This window comes from Pleurodeles waltl, chromosome 7 (genome assembly GCF_031143425.1).
Source record: "Pleurodeles waltl isolate 20211129_DDA chromosome 7, aPleWal1.hap1.20221129, whole genome shotgun sequence".
Taxonomy (NCBI): Eukaryota; Metazoa; Chordata; class Amphibia; order Caudata; family Salamandridae; genus Pleurodeles; species Pleurodeles waltl.
In genome coordinates, this window is record NC_090446.1 from 1,382,361,287 (window position 1) to 1,382,381,409 (window position 20,123).

Sequence of the window (20,123 nt, forward strand, 5' to 3'; positions counted from 1 at the left end):
GTAAGTACCCGCGTCTTCGGAGGGCAGACCAGGGGGGTTTTGTAGGGCACCGGGGGGGGACACAAGCCCACACAGAAATTTCACCCTCAGCAGCGCGGGGGCGGCCGGGTGCAGTGTAGAAACGAGCGTCGGGTTTGTAATGGAAGTCAATGGGAGATCTAGGGATCTCTTCAGCGCTGCAGGCAGGCAAGGGGGGGGTTCCTCGGGGAAACCTCCACTTGGTCGAGGGAGAGGGACTCCTGGGGGTCACTCCTCCAGTGAAAGTCCGGTCCTTCCGGTCCTGGGGGCTGCGGGTGCAGGGTCTCTCCCAGGTGTCGGGACTTTGGATTCAAAGAGTCGCGGTCAGGGGAAGCCTCGGGATTCCCTCTGCAGGCGGCGCTGTGGGGGCTCAGGGGGGACAGGTTTTGGTACTCACAGTATCAGAGTAGTCCTGGGGTCCCTCCTGAGGTGTTGGATCTCCACCAGCCGAGTCGGGGTCGCCGGGTGCAGTGTTGCAAGTCTCACGCTTCTTGCGGGGAGCTTGCAGGGATCTTTAAAGCTGCTGGAAACAAAGTTGCAGCTTTTCTTGGAGCAGGTCCGCTGTCCTCGGGAGTTTCTTGTCTTTTCGAAGCAGGGGCAGTCCTCAGAGGATGTCGAGGTCGCTGGTCCCTTCGGAAGGCGTCGCTGGAGCAGGATCTTTGGAAGGCAGGAGACAGGCCGGTGAGTTTCTGGAGCCAAGGCAGTTGTCGTCTTCTGGTCTTCCGCTGCAGGGGTTTTCAGCTGGGCAGTCCTTCTTCTTGTAGTTGCAGGAATCTAATTTTCTAGGGTTCAGGGTAGCCCTTAAATACTAAATTTAAGGGCGTGTTTAGGTCTGGGGGGTTAGTAGCCAATGGCTACTAGCCCTGAGGGTGGGTACACCCTCTTTGTGCCTCCTCCCAAGGGGAGGGGGTCACAATCCTAACCCTATTGGGGGAATCCTCCATCTGCAAGATGGAGGATTTCTAAAAGTTAGAGTCACTTCAGCTCAGGACACCTTAGGGGCTGTCCTGACTGGTCAGTGACTCCTCCTTGTTTTTCTCATTATCTTCTCCGGCCTTGCCGCCAAAAGTGGGGCCTGGCCGGAGGGGGCGGGCAACTCCACTAGCTGGAGTGTCCTGCTGGGTTGGCACAAAGGAGGTGAGCCTTTGAGGCTCACCGCCAGGTGTGACAATTCCTGCCTGGGGGAGGTGTTAGCATCTCCACCCAGTGCAGGCTTTGTTACTGGCCTCAGAGTGACAAAGGCACTCTCCCCATGGGGCCAGCAACATGTCTCGGTTTGTGGCAGGCTGCTAAAACTAGTCAGCCTACACAGATAGTCGGTTAAGTTTCAGGGGGCACCTCTAAGGTGCCCTCTGTGGTGTATTTTACAATAAAATGTACACTGGCATCAGGGTGCATTTATTGTGCTGAGAAGTTTGATACCAAACTTCCCAGTTTTCAGTGTAGCCATTATGGTGCTGTGGAGTTCGTGTTTGACAAACTCCCAGACCATATACTCTTATGGCTACCCTGCACTTACAATGTCTAAGGTTTTGTTTAGACACTGCAGGGGTACCATGCTCATGCACTGGTACCCTCACCTATGGTATAGTGCACCCTGCCTTAGGGCTGTAAGGCCTGCTAGAGGGGTGTCTTACCTATACTGCATAGGCAGTGAGAGGCTGACATGGCACCCTGAGGGGAGTGCCATGTCGACTTACTCGTTTTGTCCTCACTAGCACACACAAGCTGGCAAGCAGGGTGTCTGTGCTGAGTGAGGGGTCTCCAGGGTGGCATAAGACATGCTGCAGCCCTTAGAGACCTTCCTTGGCATCAGGGCCCTTGGTACTAGAGTACCAGTTACAAGGGACTTATCTGGATGCCAGGGTCTGCCAATTGTGGATACAAAAGTACAGGTTAGGGAAAGAACACTGGTGCTGGGGCCTGGTTAGCAGGCCTCAGCACACTTTCAATTGTAAACATAGCATCAGCAAAGGCAAAAAGTCAGGGGGCAACCATGCCAAGGAGGCATTTCCTTACACAACCCCCCCCCCCCAAACGAAAGAGGATGAGACTAACCTTTCCCAAGAGAGTCTTCATTTTCTAAGTGGAAGAACCTGGAAAGGCCATCTGCATTGGCATGGGCAGTCCCAGGTCTGTGTTCCACTATAAAGTCCATTCCCTGTAGGGAGATGGACCACCTCAACAGTTTAGGATTTTCACCTTTCATTTGCATCAGCCATTTGAGAGGTCTGTGGTCAGTTTGAACTAGGAAGTGAGTCCCAAAGAGGTATGGTCTCAGCTTCTTCAGGGACCAAACCACAGCAAAGGCCTCCCTCTCAATGGCACTCCAACGCTGCTCCCTGGGGAGTAACCTCCTGCTAATGAAAGCAACAGGCTGGTCAAGGCCATCATCATTTGTTTGGGACAAAACTGCCCCTATCCCATGTTCAGAGGCATCAGTCTGCACAATGAACTGCTTAGAATAATCTGGAGCTTTTAGAACTGGTGCTGAGCACATTGCCTGTTTCAGGGTGTCAAAGGCCTGTTGGCATTCCACAGTCCAGTTTACTTTCTTGGGCATTTTCTTGGAGGTGAGTTCAGTGAGGGCTGTCACAATGGATCCATATCCCTTCACAAACCTCCTGTAATACCCAGTCAAGCCAAGGAATGCCCTGACTTGAGTCTGGGTTTTTGGAGCTACCCAGTCCAGAATAGTCTGGATCTTGGGTTGGAGTGGCTGAACTTGGCCTCCACCTACAAGGTGGCCCAAGTAAACCACAGTTCCCTGCCCTATCTGGCATTTGGATGCCTTGATAGAGAGGCCTGCAGATTGCAGAGCCTTCAAAACCTTCTTCAGGTGGACCAGGTGATCCTGCCAGGTGGAGCTAAAGACAGCAATATCATCAAGATAAGCTGTGCTAAAGGACTCCAAGCCAGCAAGGACTTGATTCACCAACCTTTGGAAGGTGGCAGGGGCATTCTTTAAACCAAAGGGCATAACAGTAAACTGATAATGCCCATCAGGTGTGGAGAATGCTGTCTTTTCTTTTGCTCCAGGTGCCATTTTTATTTGCCAGTACCCTGCTGTCAAGTCAAAGGTACTTAGAAATTTGGCAGCACCTAATTTATCAATGAGCTCATCAGCTCTTGGAATTGGATGGGCATCTGTCTTGGTGACAGAATTGAGCCCTCTGTAGTCCACACAAAACCTCATCTCTTTCTTTCCATCTTTGGTGTGAGGTTTGGGGACTAAGACCACTGGGCTAGCCCAGGGGCTGTCAGAGCGCTCAATTACTCCCAATTCCAGCATCTTGTGGACTTCCACCTTGATGCTTTCTTTAACATGGTCAGATTGTCTAAAGATTTTGTTCTTGACAGGCATGCTGTCTCCTGTGTCCACATCATGGGTACACAGGTGTGTCTGACCAGGGGTTAAGGAGAAGAGTTCAGGAAACTGTTGTAGGACTCTCCTACAATCAGCTTGCTGTTGGCCAGAGAGGGTGTCTGAGTAGATCACTCCATCTACTGTGCCATCTTTTGGGTCTGATGACAGAAGATCAGGGAGAGGTTCACTCTCTGCCTCCTGATCCTCATCTGTTACCATCAACAGATTCACATCAGCCCTGTCATGGAAGAGCTTAAGGCGGTTCACATGGATCACCCTCTTGGGGCTCCTGCTTGTGCCCAGGTCCACCAGGTAGGTGACCTGACTCTTCCTTTCTAGTACTGGGTAAGGGCCACTCCATTTGTCCTGGAGTGCCCTGGGAGCCACAGGCTCCAGAACCCAGACTTTCTGCCCTGGTTGGAACTCAACCAGTGCAGCCTTTTGGTCATACCAAAACTTCTGGAGCTGTTGGCTGGCCTCAAGGTTTTTGGTTGCCTTTTCCATGTACTCTGCCATTCTAGAGCGAAGGCCAAGTACATAGTCCACTATGTCCTGTTTAGGCTCATGGAGAGGTCTCTCCCAGCCTTCTTTAACAAGGGCAAGTGGTCCCCTTACAGGATGACCAAACAGAAGTTCAAAGGGTGAGAATCCTACTCCCTTCTGTGGCACCTCTCTGTAAGCGAAAAGCAGACATGGCAAGAGGACATCCCATCTCCTTTTGAGTTTTTCTGGGAGCCCCATGATCATGCCTTTTAATGTCTTGTTGAATCTCTCAACCAAGCCATTAGTTTGTGGATGGTATGGTGTAGTGAATTTATAAGTCACTCCACACTCATTCCACATGTGCTTTAGGTATGCTGACATGAAGTTGGTACCTCTGTCAGACACCACCTCCTTAGGGAAACCCACTCTGGTAAAGATACCAATGAGGGCCTTGGCTACTGCAGGGGCAGTAGTCGACCTAAGGGGAATAGCTTCAGGATACCTGGTAGCATGATCCACTACTACCAGGATATACATATTTCCTGAGGCTGTGGGAGGTTCTAGTGGACCAACTATGTCCACACCCACTCTTTCAAAGGGAACCCCCACCACTGGAAGTGGAATGAGGGGGGCCTTTGGATGCCCACCTGTCTTACCACTGGCTTGACAGGTGGGGCAGGAGAGGCAAAACTCCTTAACCATGTTGGACATATTGGGCCAGTAGAAGTGGTTGACTAACCTCTCCCACGTCTTGGTTTGTCCCAAATGTCCAGCAAGGGGAATGTCATGGGCCAATGTTAGGATGAACTTCCTGAACAGCTGAGGCACTACCACTCTCCTAGTGGCACCAGGTTTGGGGTCTCTGGCCTCAGTGTACAGGAGTCCATCTTCCCAATAGACCCTATGCGTTCCATTTTTCTTGCCTTTGGACTCTTCAGCAGCTTGCTGCCTAAGGCCTTCAAGAGAGGGACAGGTTTCTTGTCCCTTACACAGCTCCTCCCTTGAGGGTCCCCCTGGGCCTAAGAGCTCAACCTGATAAGGTTCAAGCTCCAAAGGCTCAGTTCCCTCAGAGGGCAGAACTTCTTCCTGAGAAGAGAGGTTCCCTTTCTTTTGCTGTGTTGTAGTTGGTTTCCCAACTGACTTTCCTGTTCTCTTGGTAGGCTGGGCCATTCTTCCAGACTCCAGCTCTACTTGTTCACCCTGTGCCTTGCATTGTGCTCTTGTTTTCACACACACCAGTTCAGGGATACCCAGCATTGCTGCATGGGTTTTTAGCTCTACCTCAGCCCATGCTGAGGACTCCAGGTCATTTCCAAGCAGACAGTCCACTGGGATATTTGAGGAGACCACCACCTGTTTCAGGCCATTGACCCCTCCCCATTCTAAAGTAACCATTGCCATGGGATGTACTTTTCTCTGATTGTCAGCGTTGGTGACTGTGTACGTTTTTCCAGTCAGGTATTGGCCAGGGGAAACCAGTTTCTCTGTCACCATGGTGACACTGGCACCTGTATCCCTCAGGCCCTCTATTCTAGTCCCATTAATTAAGAGTTGCTGTCTGTATTTTTGCATGTTAGGCGGCCAGACAGCTAGTGTGGCTAAATCCACCCCACCCTCAGAAACTAGAATAGCTTCAGTGTGGACCCTGATTTGCTCTGGGCACACTGTTGATCCCACTTGGAGACTAGCCATACCAGTGTTACCTGGATGGGAGTTTGGAGTGGAACCTTTCTTGGGACAGGCCTTGTCTCCAGTTTGGTGTCCATGCTGTTTACAGCTATGACACCAGGCCTTTTTGGGATCAAAGTTTTTACCCTTGTACCCATTGTTTTGTGAAGAGGCTCTGGGCCCACCCTCCTGTGCAGGTTTTTGGGGGCCTGTAGAAGACTCTTTACTATTTTTAGTTTTGGTTGTCTCATCACCCTTCCCCTGGGGAGTCTTTGTGACCCCTTTCTTTTGGTCACCCCCTGTTGAAGTCTTGGACACCCTTGTCTTGACCCAATGGTCCGCCTTCTTTCCCAATTCTTGGGGAGAAATTGGTCCTAGGTCTACCAGATGCTGATGCAGTTTATCATTGAAACAATTACTTAACAGGTGTTCTTTCACAAATAAATTGTACAGCCCATCATAATTACTTACACCACTGCCTTGAATCCAACCATCTAGTGTTTTCACTGAGTAGTCAACAAAGTCAACCCAGGTCTGGCTCGAGGATTTTTGAGCCCCCCTGAACCTAATCCTGTACTCCTCAGTGGAGAATCCAAAGCCCTCAATCAGGGTACCCTTCATGAGGTCATAAGATTCTGCATCTTTTCCAGAGAGTGTGAGGAGTCTATCCCTACACTTTCCAGTGAACATTTCCCAAAGGAGAGCACCCCAGTGAGATCTGTTCACTTTTCTGGTTACACAAGCCCTCTCAAAAGCTGTGAACCATTTGGTGATGTCATCACCATCTTCAAATTTTGTCACAATCCCTTTGGGGATTTTTAACATGTCAGGAGAATCTCTGACCCTATTTATATTGCTGCCACCATTGATGGGTCCTAGGCCCATCTCTTGTCTTTCCCTTTCTATGGCTAGGAGCTGTCTCTCTAAAGCCAATCTTTTGGCCATCCTGGCTAACAGGAGGTCATCTTCACTGAGAGCATCCTCAGTGATTTCAGAAATGTGGGACCCTCCTGTGAGGGACTCACTATTTCTGACTAACACAGTTGGAGACAGGACTTGAGGGGTCCTGTTCTCCCTATTTAGGACTGGAGGAGGGACATTGGCCTCCAAGTCACTAATTTCTTCCTCTGTGATGTCATCATCAGAGGGGTTGGCTTTTTCAAACTCTGCCAACAGCTCCTGGAGCTGAATTTTGGTAGGTCTGGAGCCAATGGTTATTTTTTTTATATTACAGAGAGACCTTAGCTCCCTCATCTTAAGATGGAGGTAAGGTGTGGTGTCGAGTTCCACCACCTGCATCTCTGTATCAGACATTATTCTGCTAAGAGTTGGAATACTTTTTTAAGAATCTAAAACTGTTTCTAGAATCTAATTCAAACTTTTAACAAACTTTTAAACTCTAAAAAGACAATGCTAAACAGGGACTTAACACACAAGGCCCTAGCAGGACTTTTAAGAATTTAGAAAAATTTCAAATTGCAAAAATGAATTTCTAATGACAATTTTGGAATTTGTCGTGTGATCAGGTATTGGCTGAGTAGTCCAGCAAATGCAAAGTCTTGTACCCCACCGCTGATCCACCAATGTAGGAAGTTGGCTCTGTATGCACTATTTCAAAGTAAGGAATAGTATGCACAGAGTCCAAGGGTTCCCCTTAGAGGTAAGATAGTGGCAAAAATAGATAATACTAATGCTCTATTTTGTGGTAGTGTGGTCGAGCAGTAGGCTTATCCAAGGAGTAGTGTTAAGCATTTGTTGTACATACACATAGACAATAAATGAGGTACACACACTCAGAGACAAATCCAGCCAATAGGTTTTTGTATAGAAAAATATCTTTTCTTAGTTTATTTTAGGAACCACAGGTTCAAATTCTACATGTAATATCTCATTCGAAAGGTATTGCAGGTAAGTACTTTAGGAACTTCAAATCATCAAAATTGCATGTATACTTTTCAAGTTATTCACAAATAGCTGTTTTAAAAGTGGACACTTAGTGCAATTTTCACAGTTCCTGGGGGAGGTAAGTTTTTGTTAGTTTTACCAGGTAAGTAGGACACTTACAGGGTTCAGTTCTTGGTCCAAGGTAGCCCACCGTTGGGGGTTCAGAGCAACCCCAAAGTCACCACACCAGCAGCTCAGGGCCGGTCAGGTGCAGAGTTCAAAGTGGTGCCCAAAACACACAGGCTAGAATGGAGAGAAGGGGGTGCCCCGGTTCCGGTCTGCTTGCAGGTAAGTACCCGCGTCTTCGGAGGGCAGACCAGGGGGGTTTTGTAGGGCACCGGGGGGGGACACAAGCCCACACAGAAATTTCACCCTCAGCAGCGCGGGGGCGGCCGGGTGCAGTGTAGAAACGAGCGTCGGGTTTGTAATGGAAGTCAATGGGAGATCTAGGGATCTCTTCAGCGCTGCAGGCAGGCAAGGGGGGGGGTTCCTCGGGGAAACCTCCACTTGGTCGAGGGAGAGGGACTCCTGGGGGTCACTCCTCCAGTGAAAGTCCGGTCCTTCCGGTCCTGGGGGCTGCGGGTGCAGGGTCTCTCCCAGGTGTCGGGACTTTGGATTCAAAGAGTCGCGGTCAGGGGAAGCCTCGGGATTCCCTCTGCAGGCGGCGCTGTGGGGGCTCAGGGGGGACAGGTTTTGGTACTCACAGTATCAGAGTAGTCCTGGGGTCCCTCCTGAGGTGTTGGATCTCCACCAGCCGAGTCGGGGTCGCCGGGTGCAGTGTTGCAAGTCTCACGCTTCTTGCGGGGAGCTTGCAGGGATCTTTAAAGCTGCTGGAAACAAAGTTGCAGCTTTTCTTGGAGCAGGTCCGCTGTCCTCGGGAGTTTCTTGTCTTTTCGAAGCAGGGGCAGTCCTCAGAGGATGTCGAGGTCGCTGGTCCCTTCGGAAGGCGTCGCTGGAGCAGGATCTTTGGAAGGCAGGAGACAGGCCGGTGAGTTTCTGGAGCCAAGGCAGTTGTCGTCTTCTGGTCTTCCGCTGCAGGGGTTTTCAGCTGGGCAGTCCTTCTTCTTGTAGTTGCAGGAATCTAATTTTCTAGGGTTCAGGGTAGCCCTTAAATACTAAATTTAAGGGCGTGTTTAGGTCTGGGGGGTTAGTAGCCAATGGCTACTAGCCCTGAGGGTGGGTACACCCTCTTTGTGCCTCCTCCCAAGGGGAGGGGGTCACAATCCTAACCCTATTGGGGGAATCCTCCATCTGCAAGATGGAGGATTTCTAAAAGTTAGAGTCACTTCAGCTCAGGACACCTTAGGGGCTGTCCTGACTGGTCAGTGACTCCTCCTTGTTTTTCTCATTATCTTCTCCGGCCTTGCCGCCAAAAGTGGGGCCTGGCCGGAGGGGGCGGGCAACTCCACTAGCTGGAGTGTCCTGCTGGGTTGGCACAAAGGAGGTGAGCCTTTGAGGCTCACCGCCAGGTGTGACAATTCCTGCCTGGGGGAGGTGTTAGCATCTCCACCCAGTGCAGGCTTTGTTACTGGCCTCAGAGTGACAAAGGCACTCTCCCCATGGGGCCAGCAACATGTCTCGGTTTGTGGCAGGCTGCTAAAACTAGTCAGCCTACACAGATAGTCGGTTAAGTTTCAGGGGGCACCTCTAAGGTGCCCTCTGTGGTGTATTTTACAATAAAATGTACACTGGCATCAGGGTGCATTTATTGTGCTGAGAAGTTTGATACCAAACTTCCCAGTTTTCAGTGTAGCCATTATGGTGCTGTGGAGTTCGTGTTTGACAAACTCCCAGACCATATACTCTTATGGCTACCCTGCACTTACAATGTCTAAGGTTTTGTTTAGACACTGCAGGGGTACCATGCTCATGCACTGGTACCCTCACCTATGGTATAGTGCACCCTGCCTTAGGGCTGTAAGGCCTGCTAGAGGGGTGTCTTACCTATACTGCATAGGCAGTGAGAGGCTGGCATGGCACCCTGAGGGGAGTGCCATGTCGACTTACTCGTTTTGTCCTCACTAGCACACACAAGCTGGCAAGCAGGGTGTCTGTGCTGAGTGAGGGGTCTCCAGGGTGGCATAAGACATGCTGCAGCCCTTAGAGACCTTCCTTGGCATCAGGGCCCTTGGTACTAGAGTACCAGTTACAAGGGACTTATCTGGATGCCAGGGTCTGCCAATTGTGGATACAAAAGTACAGGTTAGGGAAAGAACACTGGTGCTGGGGCCTGGTTAGCAGGCCTCAGCACACTTTCAATTGTAAACATAGCATCAGCAAAGGCAAAAAGTCAGGGGGCAACCATGCCAAGGAGGCATTTCCTTACAGTATGCAATTCCATTTGCGACCGCGTATGCGGTCGCAAATGGAGTCGCAGTTACCATCCACTTGAAGTGGATGGTAACCCATTCGCAAACGGGAAGGGGTCCCCATGGGATCCCTTCCCCTTTGTGAATGGACCCCATATTATTTTTTCAGGGCAGGGAGTGGTCCAAGGGACCACTCCCTGCCCTGAAAATTCCGAAACTAAAGGTTTCGGAATTTTTTGAAATGCAGCTCGTTTTCCTGTGAGGAAAACGGGCTGCATTTCAAAAAAAAAAAAACCTTTATTTAAAAGGCAGGTCGCTAACATGGAGGCCTGCTGACGTCAGCAGGCCTCCATGTTAGCGAGTGCCTATACTCGCAATGGGGTCGCAAACTGCGACCCACCTCATAAATATTTATGAGGTGGGTCTTTGCGACCCCATTGCGAGTTGCAGAAGGTGTCTGAGACACCTTTCTGCATGTCAAATTGCGACTTGCAATTTGCGAGTCGCACAGACTCGCAAATTGCAAGTCGCAATTTGATTTTTTCCTACATCTGGCCCCAATTCCCTTGGCATCGAACTTTCACACACTTGCAATTATAGCTCTGTATCCTGTTCCCCGAGTCAAGAAGCAGGACACTACAATGCTTCTAAAACATTTAGAGTCATGGGGTCAGAGAACAGAGAACAGGGAGCACTGGGAAAAGAGACCTCATAGAGAACTCTGACAGAATAGGGAAAACAAGAGGATAGGGATATGTACTCGTTGTGTCTATGAGGTCAGAAATAACAAAACAACACAGGAACATTGTCTCCAAGATCATTAGAAACAGTGTAAAATACAGCTGTACCTGTGCAACCAAAATGACACAGAAAAACAAGAATCTGGCACACTAGATATCACCTCCCATTAGGACCTCCGATAATGCAAACCTACCACTGGCTAGTGGACACTACCTCATCAATGTCTTTTCTGTCAAAACCATGGCAGGATGTCTGGGGTGTGACACCCTTAACCAGTCAGCCTTTCCACCAGCTACATGTAAGTAGTTGAAAAGGAAATATCTCTACTCCGTTCAACTTGACCTCAGGCTTGATAAAAATGGATGGAAACTTCTCTTGAGTCTTCTGAAATGACTGTGAAGAAGCATGAATGTTACAAAACATGCCAATGTACGGGGTGATAACACCACATTAGTACTATGACACATTAATATGCCAGCTCTCCAATACTCTGTCCCACTGCTCCGCGATCTGTGCGTCCATCATTAACACCCCAACACTTGTCCAGTTTAGAAGATAGTTGAAGACAGACCTCCATAAAGAACACCACTTCTCAACACAGTAACAATCAACGTCTGCACTCAGAACTAAGCTACCCATTGAGTCACACACTGACTGTATATTTGTGTATACAGCACTCCACTACCTTTCATCTAGGTTTGTGCTACACAAACACCAAATAGATACATTAATCATTATAGCACAAATCTGAAAGACAACAAAGTCACTGATAATGCAACAGCCTTGCAACACCTGCAAGTGAACAGGAAAGGATATGTTTTTTTTAAGTTAGGAAAACTCTTTCATCAGCTATGGCAGCTTGATATCAGGCCAACAGCAAACCAAATGTGTATGCCACCAAAACTTTGTCAATTACTGTTATCTCTTTATTGACTAATTTACCAAAGGTAGTTGATACAAGCATGGCTCAGGTTAGGAAGGAAATCTGACAAGATACAAATATAACTAAGGTGGTGGGAAGGCCCAATCAGCAAGCCAGGCAAATATTACTCCTACTTCAAAGAAACGTTACAATATTGCAGCATGGAATATACCACCTTAACACATTAAGCAGAAATGGGTACGCATTAGTGGGTAAAAAATAATCAAATGTTCAAGTCTATGTACTGGTCCTTTATAAATAAAAATATAATATGCCATGGGAATAGTATGTTCCCAATACAGTGGGAAAGGTACATCATTTTCCTGTATATTACAGCAGTAATTTTGAACTTTTGGTCTGTGGACCCCTTGGATTAGAGACGCCGGCTCAAGAGGTCTGTGACTGTTCAGTAAATTGCACTACTTATTATGGCACAAGATGTCTACAGCAAGCCCAGCTTTACCTCATTAATGGACACAAAAGTCATATTTAGAAGATAAAGATCTAATAGCAAAACAAAAGCAAGCCTGGCAAATTATAAGCACACACTCTTCAAGCCGCAACCATAATAGCGTTCCAAAACATCGAAAAAGAAAATTCATATTGCATAGGTCTAGCCCTCCACCTTGGCAAAAAACAAGTTGTTAATATATTGGTGAGCTTCGCACCAAGTGGGAGCTGTTGTGTTTGAAGCCTTATATGAATTGGATCAATAAAGTAAAGTTACTATCTCAGATTCTCAAGAAACATGAAGAAATGGTGCAATGGATTTATGAATAAAATTAGCTGATAGTGGCTTGTCATTAAACCGAAATTTAAAAAGACAGGACAAATTGTTACAACACTTGTGTCAATATGGCTAACATGATTATCCCTAATTTTAGAGCCTGTTACAGGTCTGTTGCCTGATTTAGGACCTAAATCCCCACTCTACACTGCCTAGGTCAGAGGTTACCAACCTGTGGTCTCGGACCCCTGGGGTTGCTCAAAGCCTCCTCAGGGGGTCTGTGACTGCTTAGAAAATTAAATAATATTAACAGATTTAAAAAGTGTACATAAATAAGGTGGCTTAATGTACAATTTTAATTTGTTAAAATAAAGATATACAGCACAGCAACATGAGTAGGCGAACAGTGAGAGCATAAGCACATCAAGCCAATCAAATACACTGGAGCAAGTCAATACTGATAAATCAAGAAACAAGATGAGGTACAGCAGGCATAGAGCAACGTTGGGCGCTACAGTCTGTTAGCAGCTGGGGAGACATGATGGTGTGTAGAGGGGACTGTCCATTGCCCACCGCTCAAGGTGCAGGCGACAAAGTTTGAAGATAGGTCCTTAAAAGTTGCCAGATATCCTTCGGGTGTGAAGCAGGAGGCTGAAGAGAGGCGTAAAGTTTGCTGTTAGTATCACAATAAATGAGGTCCCTAATCCAGGCAGTCTCAGTAGTTCAAGCCGCACTGCCCCAAAGTAGGTCGATCCGACGTTTTAGCAAGTAACAGCGCCAATGCAGCATAGTGCCGAGTGGATTTTGGTAGTGTCTTTACATATCCTAATAGAGCGTAGAGTAAATCGGGGTGAACTCCAGATCTAACATGCGGGATAGGATGGAGTAGATGATGCCCCAGTATGTAGAGACCACTGGGCACGTTCAGGGCAGGTGAATGAAATTGGCTTGGTCGGCATTGCATTTGAGACATTGGTGCGCTTGTGTAGGGTCAAATCAAGCAACAGCTGAAGGAGTGGTATTTGCACGGTGTAAAAATTTTAAATGTAACATTTTGTGTCAGTAGTTGCTGGATACTAATCTGACTTGCGTGCAACAGTAATACCAAACTTTATATGGCAAAGAGCGACTCAGGCCCCTCTCCCAGGCCACCCTTGACTTTTCAGGCCCCCAGGGCATAAGCCTTAGGGAAGTGTGACACAGGGGTCAGATGAGATGTGCATTGGCCGTAGCAGCAATGGTAATGGACAATGGTGGAAAGTTTTTGGTTCCGTTGTGTATGTAGGCATCGCAGTGTTCAAGATAACAGAGAGTCTATGTAGAATAAATCTACAAGTGCAGATCATTTGTGCCCTTCAGTCATATCCGCGGCTGAGAGAAGCAAGGGTGCGTTGAGTCAGTCGCTCGGATGTAAGTGGAAGCCAAGTGTTGTTGGACAGGGGAATTTGCGGTGAGTAAAGGCTATCAAAGTCTAGATAACGGAGTAGATTTATCTATGCCCAACAGGTCGCGGGGAGAATCTGAATTTCAGCTGGGGTGAGCGGTAGGCCATTACGCAGTAGGACAGAAAGAGAAGCAGAGGAGGACTGTGATCGCTCTGGTTTGAGATATTGGATTCTATTATCAGGATTGGTACCATTAATAGGCAAAATGTGCCTGGGCAAATCAGGTAATAAAGGTGGAAATCTGGGACCCTAAAGCCCCTGCGCTCAAATGGGAACATCAGTGTAGGCCAGCGCACTCGAGGCGCCCACCAAATGCGTGAGGATGCAATGCAGCTTTTTGAAAAAGCTATAGGAATATTCAAGAATAGAATACCAAAAGCGAGGCAGGACCACCATCTTTATAATGGCAACTCTCTCGTCAAGAGACAGAGGTGTGCTATGCACCGCTCCACCCGCATGGTACATTTATCAATCGCCGGGCCGTAATTCCAGCAAATAACCTCTGCACTGCGTCTGTGTAGATGTATACCAAGGTATTTTGTCAAGTCGTCCCTCCAGATCAGGGGGTAAGTGAGGCAGCAAGGCACGTGGCATCAATAAGGGGGAACAACTCCAACCTGTTCCAGTTGATGGACAAGCCTGAGAAACGATCGAAGTGGATCACCTCCTCAACCAATGGGGCATGGTTGTCAATCGGGTCCCTGACAAAAAGCAAAATGTTATCCGCGTAAAGAGAAGCGAGTAGGAGACTATGGCGGTACCGGCGTCCCCAATGCAGGTGCCTTTTCTAGAACCGGCGCACCAAAGGATCTATGCAGATAATGGATCCATGCAGATGATGAATAAAAGAGGGAAGAGTGGACATCCCTGATGGGTGCCACGAGATAGTGGAAATGTATCGGACAATGCCCTGTTAACCCAGATCCAGGCGGAGGAACACTCATAGAGAGGTGCTATAAGGTTGCGGAATCCGCGGGCATGCCCAAATTGTGCAGAATGGCCTAGAGAAACGGCCACTCAAGGGAGTCAAATGCCTTTTCGGCAGAATAGCCGCAGCGGGAAGTTCTAGAGATATCTGGTTCAGAACGGTAAAAAACTTACATAAATTAATGGAGGTGGAACAGTGAGGCACAAATCCTGATTGCATGGGGGCTATTATACTTTCCATTAACAAGGACAGACGTGTGGCGAGAACCTTAGCTAGAATCTTATTGTCAAGGTTAAGTAATGACAAAGGACGGTATGAAGAGCAGTCCTATAGTGGCTTTCCGGGTTTGAGGAGGAGCACTATTACTGCCTCAAGTATAAGCCTCGAGAAGATATGAACAATAATTTCCTTATGCACATTAAGGAAGGCCCCCATTAAACCGTCTGATCCTGGCACCTTTTGTACTAGCAAGAGAGTCAATGGGCTGGGATACCTCCTCAGCACAATAGGCAAGGCAAGGTATTGCTGTTGACCAGCTTCAAGCCACACCATAGCCACCTCATCCAAGTCCTCAGAGCTTGGCCGCAGTGGCAGATGCATGAGTCCGGTATAAAGACCGGTAATAGGATTCAAAAGTAGAGAGGATATCAGGGATGCTGTAGCTATCTCTCCGTACTCCATCTGGAGGGCGGTGACATAAGAGGATTGATACGATGGGCAGATTAGGTGAGAGAGCGTGTCACCAGGCTGCTCACCCTCCCCGTATCGCCTAGCCAAAGCATTACCAAGGTACAGCACCTCACGGTCGGCGGCCTCACGAAAGTCCTGCAACAATGAATCTCTCTGTGGGGGAATAAAGGTTGTGAGGGCCGATATAGCACGCTGATCAAGCGCTTGTAGCTCTCTCAATTCGAACAAGTTCTACCCAGAAGGAGTGGAGTACCCCAGCATGTTTGGCAATGCACACTCCCCTGATGTAGGCCTTGAAGGCGTTCCCGAGTGTCGCATATTTAGAAACAGTAACCACACTGAGAGCAAAATACTCCACTATAGTGTTGCAAACCTCTGAGAGGAACACCTCGTCCTTCAGGGCACTGGAGGGGAATCGCCATGCGTGGACCGGAGGAAGCAGGGTTGGGATACGCATGTTGGCTATCATTGGAGAGTGATCATACAGAGTATGGGGCAGATGTGATAACCCAACTAGCCAAGGGAATGCAGCAGGGGGTCACATACCAATGATCGATTCGGGACCATACATTGTGAGGGCTGGAATAATAAGTATAAACTGCTGTGGAAGGGTTGCAGGTGCGCCACACATCAGCAAGATGAAAAGTGTCTAGCAGGCTGCGCAGTGCTTGAATGGAGCTGGGCTTAGTAACCCCAGATATGCCAGTGGTGTTGAGTTGTGGACAGCAAGTAAGGTTAAAGTCAACACCTAACAAAATATGTTCAGGATGAAACCATTCCATCGGAGACGTCAGGTCATGGAAAAACTCTGGAGAGTTGGTATTAGGATCATAAACGTTAACTAAGAGAAAAGGGACACTGGACAGTGACCCATGCACTATAACGTAACACCCCTCAGAGTCGGACAGGGATGCACTGCATACAAAACGTAGGCTCTTATTGACAAATACTCACACCTCCCTGGAATAGGAACTATAATTAGCAAAATACCGATTCCCACCCCATTGCGCAGCAAAGGCGCAATTCGCAGAAGGCAACAGATACGTTTCTGCAGGAAAGCGAGTTTAATGCCGTGCCTAATTAAATAAGTAAGGACCTATTTGCCTTTCCTTGGACTATTTAGCCCCCTAATAGTCCACGTGGTGCATGAGATACTAAGAACAGAGTCCCCCATGAACTGATGCAACATGTTTATGGTAATTATCAGAAAGGATGATATAAGGTCCATAATGTGCTTCATTGCATACACAACAGTCAGGAGAAGAACAGAAAACACAACGAATAGAAAAACATACTCAACATCCATTCCTGCAAAAAAACACCAGAGAGCACAAAGATCCTCTGTGAAAGTCCCAATCCCAACATCAACATGACAATCAAAAGAGAGGCGTACACCTATGGGAAGTGACAATGCTGCATTAAAGGGTACAGTTAAGCCTCCATGTTATAGAGTGGTTAAACACAATAAGCAAAGCAGTTCTGCCAGCAATAACGTATCAATCGTATGAATACGTAGCAAATCGGGGAGGATTGTCCAAGCAAGTGGGTCCGCTGCAGCAGCAATGAAGCAAAAGATGGGCACCATCAACTTCCAATGTACAACCATTACAAATTTTAAAACATACTGTAAATGTCAAGGAATTTGGAAATGGACGCTAAAAAGTAAATGAGTATCCTTAGATTGATTTGTGGGAACAATGTAGGTACATCAAAAAGAATATGATAGTATGTACAATGTGCGGCTTCAACTGAATTTAGAAAAGCTACAACCTTCCTACTTAAATTATTATTTTTTAAATTTGAATTTGTCTGCAAATTAAATAAAATGTGCTATGATTTGTGTATGTGTTTGATGAATTCTTGGTTCTGTAATTTTTGTGTGTATTGTTTTGCAATTCAAATCATGGATGATGTTTAGGCCGGGGTCCCTGTCTTCCAGTAATGACTCAGTGGAGGGTCCCCTGATTCCAATAATAATTCAGTGGGGGTACCCATGTTCCAGTCATGATACAGCAGGGGTCCACAGAAGGTTGAGAACCACTGGCCTAGGTGTTAGCACTTAGTGATGTTGCACTCAATTTACCACCAAGCCTCTCTCCTCTTTTTAGACAGTTTGTACCACCTCACCCATATCGCCATACCACCAAGAACTATGTGGATTTGGGAGACTGCCAAAGAGAGGAAGAGCATTATTTGGGGGTTGGCAGTCCACACAGCAAGGGGTATCAGGGAGCACAGACACCATGGAGGGATTTTGAAGCCACTGATAAGTAAGCTCTGCCTTGATAGTGCAAGTCACACTGGAGGGGCCAGCCCTGTCTCTCACAAACATTTAGATAGCACACTTGACAGCAATTAGCCACCTGGGAAAGACTGATAAAAAGGAAGGAGATACAAACATCTACACTAGTCCTGGGTGACCTCACCTGCTCCATCTTTTCTACCTTGGTGGTTTTAACCAGCCTGATTTGGAGACTGGCATGCAGATACCAATGACAAATGTCCTACAGCACTTGTAATAAGGCAGGAGGGATATCCACCATGTTTGTGACAGAGTACTTATCCTCCAAACCCTAAATCAAGGTAGAGTGTCTCTCTGCTTTGTATCCCTCTCCTGTCCCCTCCTATTTTGACTCATTCATTCCTGATCCAGTGAAGCTATCCTTGGAAGGTTCTCTCAGACTGCCTCAACTTGCTTGTTCTGTTTCAACTCCCTAATACATTCCAGAAGGAATTATTACCAATTCTTTGACGTTTCTGCTGATGATGCAGATTATCAGCAGCAGTGCACCCTGGATAATGTAGTTTACTTAGGAAGCCCAGGGGTACAATTTTAAAAACATATACTCACATTTAGAACGTTTTACTGATTGACCCCTTGTCTCCCATGAGCTCACTTACTACCACTGCTTCCTGTTTTCCTATCCTTGAGGGGGGTCCTTTGCTGCCCAGCTTGACAGTTTCAAGCAGTGGTCCCTTAACAGGATTGTGAGGCGCATCTTCAGATCCACTCCTGAGGGTCTCCCACTGTCTGAACTCTATGGTAGTTGACTAATCTATCACTATTTGGTGTACAGGCTTTGTGTAATGCAAACATGCAAGATGTGTGAAAGTAACAAAAGGATCATGAAAGCAACCTATATGAAACAAAGAAAATGAAAGGAACACACAGTCATTATTCCTCCAGTGTAGGGGTGTCTGTCTGACCTTTAATCTTATGGTCAGGGAGGTTGATGTAGGGAGTTTCATAATACTTAATAAGCATTATAGAGATCTGTAATGATCCAGTAGTGTAGTGACACTGGCCTAAACAATGGTAAGGACTTTATGGTAAATGAAACTTCAAACCACTTCAAAACATATGCAATGCAGATGACTGGTTACATTTAATTATATAGCTATGTGTTTTTTTTTTTTAAATAAGTCATGGTTTCACACTCAGCCAACAAAGGCCGAGTAACAGAAGGAAGGGGTGCCGAAATAGTCAAGCAGGATCAACCAGCTCCAAATATAGAAAATATCAAAAAGTCAGTTTTAGGAAATCGTTTATATCTACACTTCCCTGTTTTCACTTTCTATTTGTTTTGATTTCTAGTGTTTTTTCAATGTTTTCCAGTATTTTCATAATCTATAAAAATATGCTGCGTTCAGGGTTTGTACTACAAACAAATATATAGATGCCAGTGTTTTTGCAGTGCTTATAAATAATTTTATTTTTAATCTCTTCCATGTTGAGTTCATTCATACTGACAATTCTCCATTCCTTCCCTTTATCCACGTCCTTCTATCCTTCTCTTGAATATTCCATTCCACAAAATGTATCATTATTTTTTCATCTCCCTGTCTGTAATGTTTCACAACACTCAAACTCCTCTTCCCAGCAAATAAGTCCCACCAAACGTCAAGATGTGCACGACTTGAGATATGTTTACACCTCTTTACGATTGACTGAAGCAATTAAAATGTTAATGGTGGGCAGTTAACACACCTTTTCTTGCAGTTTTTTCCAATAGTCAAATGGCAGTGATCAACAATCCAAGATTTTCCACTTATGACATGAGCTATATGTGGTGGGGTGCTCTATGCTCCAGAATATCTGAGGAAATGGGTGACTAAATGCATTACCTCTGTCAGATCTGAGCGTTGTCATACTGATGCTGGTCATAACAGGGTAGCCTGCTAAGGAATTACTTTTCATACTATTTGCTAAACTGTGCTGCTGTATGAAAAAACACAGAGATAATAAAGAAATGTCATGCCCTGCAAGAGGCCTTTGGTGAGTTTCCAGTATAAGTTACATTTTTCCTGCTCGTTGTTTTTTTTACATTGCTAGGCAGTGCGTAGAGGATCTTACGTTCATTTCAAAGTCATTGAGTGGACTACTAAGCAGCTACATATATATAGCCATAACATGCAGCACAGGAACTTCTGGCATGCTAAAGTCAGATGAGGTGAGTCATGCTCGCTCCCAAAATGGCAGGTTAGGGAGCTTGAAGTAGGTCCTGGAGGTCCAGGGAACTTTGATGATAGTCACAAGGACATAGTAGATGGTTTAGCAGAGGCTCAGAATCGGGCACAGGGGAGCATCAAGCACAGAAAAGAACCTACTGAAGATAGCTTCATTTATACTACTCCAATGAGCACAGCCTGTCAAAAAATATATACTAGCAAGAAAAGCAGTATTTTCAAGTTTCCACTGAATGGCAAATAGTTGCTTAGGTGTTTTTATTGGTTATGTTTGGTTTAACTAAAAATCGGAAACCCTAACTATAACTCTTAACTATGGAATCACTTTTTCAGGAGAGGACCGTCACAATATGGCACTATCACACTAACATAAACATGACCAGGTAGCAGTTATGCTATGGCAGGGCTTTGCAA

The 20,123-nt window shown here is 46.7% G+C and overlaps 1 protein-coding gene across 2 annotated transcripts in view; it reads right to left on the minus strand.

Annotated features, from left to right (window-relative positions):
• AP2A1 (adaptor related protein complex 2 subunit alpha 1) overlaps positions 1-20,123 on the minus strand; it is a 194,314-nt gene that overhangs the window by 125,456 nt on the left and 48,735 nt on the right. The window lies entirely within an intron of this gene.